General features: G+C 41.6%; 1 non-coding gene across 1 annotated transcript; it reads right to left on the bottom strand.

Moving 5' to 3' along the window:
* Positions 1-2,055: 2,055 nt before the first annotated feature.
* LOC123687380 lies at positions 2,056-2,174 on the bottom strand. Its single transcript, XR_006749109.1, has one exon. It is a non-coding gene; the product is annotated as a 5S ribosomal RNA (ribosomal RNA).
* Positions 2,175-5,000: the final 2,826 nt, after the last annotated feature.

Below are 5,000 nucleotides of genomic sequence, written 5' to 3'. Positions count from 1 at the left end.
ACACCGATGCAGCACGTTAACATTAAAGCCCGCCTAATCCGATCGATGGAGGCCGTCTCGAGTGTCCAACTTGCTCACAAGAGCCGAGAAACAAACCGATGCATCACGTAGACAAGATCGTACCGAATGTTAACACAATCCAAAAGGAAATAATCTTAGATGAATATCGATTCTGATTATTGATTTTTCTTTCGCGATATTGATAGAAGACATCTGAATGAATTTCGAATTAATTCCGAAATCAAAAAAATATTTTCAATAAATTTTTTTTCTAGAGTACCTCGGTCTTTTCTATTTTTTTTCCAAGTTTCGTACGTCAATCAACATACATCCCAGAAAAAATCATCTCTCTAACTATCCTGGTTCAAAAGTTGTATCGGAACTTTTCACGTCGAAAAAGAACATAGGCGAAAAAGGACGTGAACATTATTCCTTATAAAAATCAAACCCGACCATGGATTTTGATTCTGATTGTTGATTATCGCTATTAGAACACATTAGGAGGCAACCAAATCAAATTTGAGAAAATTCCACAATCAGAAAATTTTTTTCGAAAAAAAAAAAAAAATTCGAGAACACCTCGGTCATGGCAAGTTATTTCCCACAATCCATTCCCCAATCAACGTACATCCCAGAAAAAATCATCTCTCTAACTATCCTAGTTCAAAAGTTGTATCGGAACATTTTCACGTCGAAAATATATCTCTAAGTCCAGACCGATGCACCACGTAATCTCGGGCAGACCGATGCACAACGTAAATGACGATCGGGACCGGGGCGATCGGTCGTATCTGACACCGCCGGCTCGGTTCTAACATCGTCAATGAGTCGGGGTTGTAAAAAAGGACGTGAACATTTTTCCTTATAAAAATCAAACCCGACCATGGATTTTGATTCTGATTGTTGATTATCGCTACTAGAACATATAAGGAGGCAACCAAATCAAATTTGAGAAAATTCCACAATCAGAAAATTTTTTTCGAAAAAAAAAAAAATTCGAGGACACCTCGGTCATGGCAAGTTATTTCCCACAATCCATTCCCCGATCCACGTACATCCCAGAAAAAATCATCTCTCTAACTATCCTGGTTCAAAAGTTGTATCGGAACATTTTCACGTCGAAAATATATCTCTAAGTCCAAACCGATGCACCACGTAAACTAGGGCAGACCGATGCACCACGTAATATCGGGCAGACCGATGCAGAACGTAAACTCGATCATACCGATGCTTCACGTAATCTCGATCTTACCGATGCACCACGTAAACAAGGGCAGACCGATGCAGAACGTAAAGTAGATCTTACCGATGCACCACGTAATCTCGATCTTACCGATGCACCACGTAATCTCCATCTTACCGATGCACCACGTGAACTGGATCTTACCGATGCACCACGTAATCTCGATCTTACCGATGCACCACGTAAACTAGATCTTACCGATGCAGAACGTAAATTGGATCTTACCGATGCACCACGTAAACTCGATCTTACCGATGCACCACGTAATCTCGATCTTACCGATGCACCACGTGAACTGGATCTTACCGATGCAGAACGTGAATTGGATCTTACCGATGCACCACGTAAACTCGATCTTACCGATGCACCACGTAATCTCAATCTTACCGATGCACCACGTGAACTGGATCTTACCGATGCAGAACGTGAATTGGATCTTACCGATGCACCACGTAAACTCGATCTTACCGATGCACCACGTAATCTCAATCTTACCGATGCACCACGTGAACTGGATCTTACCGATGCAGAACGTGAATTGGATCTTACCGATGCACCACGTAAACTCGATCTTACCGATGCACCACGTAATCTCGATCTTACCGATGCACCACGTGAACTGGATCTTACCGATGCAGAACGTGAATTGGATCTTACCGATGCACCACGTAAACTCGATCTTACCGATGCACCACGTAATCTCAATCTTACCGATGCATCACGTAATCTCGATCTTACCGATGCAGAACGTAAACTCGATCATACCGATGCACCACGTTATCTCGGCAGACCGATGCAGAACGTAAAAAAAAAGCTTACAGCACGCGGTGTTCCCAAGCGGTCACCCATCCAAGTACTAACCGCGCCCGACGCTGCTTGGCTTCAGTGTTCTGACGAGAACTGGCAATTTCAGCGTGGTATGGCCGTAAACAACAAATATAGCGATATTTTCTATGATATCTCACTTTTTGGGAGCGGAAAGGACGTGAACGTTTTTCCTTATAAAAAATGAAATAACTTTTGGATATTAATTCTGATTGTTGATTTAAGTTTTAAGAACACATTAGGACATATCTCAATGAAATTTGAGGGATTTCCGAAATCGAAAAATATTTTTCGAAAAAAAAAAAAAATCCCAGAAGACCTCGGTCATCTCAAGTTTATTTCCATATTCTATTACACAATCAACGTACATCACAAAAGGAACCATCTCTCTAACTATCACAGTTAAATTTTTGTATCGGAACATTTCACGTCGGAATATCTCGCTAAGTCCAGACCGGGGAGATCGGTCGCATTTGACACCGTCCGCTCCGGTCTAACATCGTCTTGGAGTCGGGGTAACGATGGAGAGGCGTTTAAGGACGTGAACATTTTTCCTTATAAAAATTAAAGTCGACAATGAATATTGATTCTGATTACTGATTTACTCTTTTAGTACACATTAGAAGGCAACGCAATCAGATTTGAGGAAATTTCAAGATCAGAAAATTTTTTTCGAAAAAAAAAAAAATTCAAGAACACCTGGGTCATGGCAAGTTATTTCCCACAATCCATTCCACAATCAACGTACAACATAGAAGAAATCATCTCTCTAACTATCCTGGTTCAAAAGTTGTATCGGAACATTTCACGTCGAAATACCTCGCCAAGTCCAGACCGGGGCGATAGGTAGTATCTGACACCGTCCGCTCGGGACTGACATCGACTTGGACTCGGGCTAATGATGGGGAGGCGTTTAAGGACGTGAACATTTTTCCTTATAAAAATTAAAGTCGACAATGAATATTGATTCTGATTACTGATTTACGCTTTAAAAACACATTAGAAGGCAACCAAATCAAATTTGAGGAAATTCCAAAATCAGAAAATTTTTTTTCAAAAAAAAAAAAATCCGAAAAATATTTTTCGATTCTGATTACTGATTTACTCTTTTAGAACACATTAGAAGGCAACGAAATCAAATTTGAGTGAAATCCAAAATCAGAAAATATTTTTCGAAAAAAAAAAAAAATTCGAGAACACCTCGGTCATGGCAAGTTATTTTCCACAATCCATTCCCCAATCAACGTACATCCCAGAAAAAATCATCTCTCTAACTATCCTGGTTCAAAAGTTGTATCGGAACATTTTCACGTCGAAAATATATCTCAGAGTCCAGACCGATGCAGAACGTAAACTCGATCATACCGATGCTTCACGTAATCTCGATCTTACCGATGCACAACGTAAACTAGATCACACCGATGCAGAACGTAAACTCGATCATACCGATGCACCACGTAAACTCAGGCAGACCGATGCAGAACGTGAACTCGATCTTACCGATGCACCACGTAATCTCGATCTTACCGATGCACCACGTAAACTCGGGCAGACCGATGCAGAACGTGAACTCGATCTTACCGATGCACCACGTAAACTAGGGCTGACCGATGCATCACGTAAACGACGATCGAGAGGCGCGAAAGGACGTGAACGTTTTTCATTATAAAAATTGAAATAAATGATAAATAATGATTCTGATTGTTGGTTATCATTTTTAATAAGCATTAGGAGGCAACCAAATGAAATTTGAGGAAATTCCGATAATAGAAAATTTTTTCGAAAAAAAAAAAAAATTCATGAAATCCTCGGTCATCGCAAAATATTTACCATATTCTGTTCGATAATCAACGTATATTTAAGAAGGAATCATATCTGTATCTATCTTGGTTCAAATTTTGTATCGGAACATTTTGACCAAAGTCCGAGCTTCGGCCGAAACAGACACCGCTGACCTGGCCTATCGATCGACCGAGAGTCGGGGATAGAGCGTAAGTGTTGTCTGGAGGGGAACCCTGTGCTCTCCTGACATATATAGGGAAGGTGGTCGCGTTGGGCGATGCAGAACGTTTGGATCGGGAATTATATTTTTGGTTCAGCTATTGGAATATGGTTTATTGTTGGTATATATTGGCGAAATAACGTTCTTACTGACTGGGGATATTCATAAAAATGAGTCCGGAGATTTTCAGATCGAAGTCCGAGTGATCCGACTTGGAAGGCGTGTTGGGTGGGTCGAGATGGCTTAGATAGATCAGACGAGGCGGGCTAAGTGTTGACGTCATGCATCGGTCCATTTTCAGATTGAGTCCGAGTAATCCGACTTTGAAAGAGTGTTGGGTGCGTCGAGACTGTTTAGATAGATCGGACGAGGCGGACTAGGTGTTAACGACATGCATCGGTATATTTTCTGATCGGAGTCCGAAGAAATCGGCCCTAGTAGGCGCAGCGGACGGTCGAGACGGCCTCGGTGGGTCGGATCGATCGGGAAAAGTTTGCTAAATCGTGTCTGGAGGGGAACCTTGGGTTCTCCTGACATATATAGGGGATAAGGTTTGGGTGAACGATTCTTCACGTAAAAGTTGAGTAATTTATTTTTCGATAAGCTTTTGGATATTGATGAGAAGTATATGTATATCTTCGATTAAAAGAATTCTTACCGTCTCCATGTATATTATATTAGATATATAAGAAATAGTTAACGTGATGCATCGGCCGATTTCCGGATCGGAGTTCGAGAGATGCGACTTTCGATGCGCGATGGGTGGTTCGAGACGGCCTAGATCGATCGGACGAGGCGGACTAGGTGTTAACGACATGCATCGGCGGATTTTCTGATCGGAGTCCGAAGAAATCAGCTCTAGTAGGCGCGGCGAACGGTCGAAACGGCCTCGATCGATCGGACGAGGCGGACTAGGTGTTAACGACATGC

Source organism: Harmonia axyridis, chromosome X (genome assembly GCF_914767665.1).
Source record: "Harmonia axyridis chromosome X, icHarAxyr1.1, whole genome shotgun sequence".
Taxonomy (NCBI): domain Eukaryota; kingdom Metazoa; phylum Arthropoda; class Insecta; order Coleoptera; family Coccinellidae; genus Harmonia; species Harmonia axyridis.
Note: the sequence above shows the minus strand (reverse complement) of the source record. Positions and strands in the feature narration are given on the sequence as shown.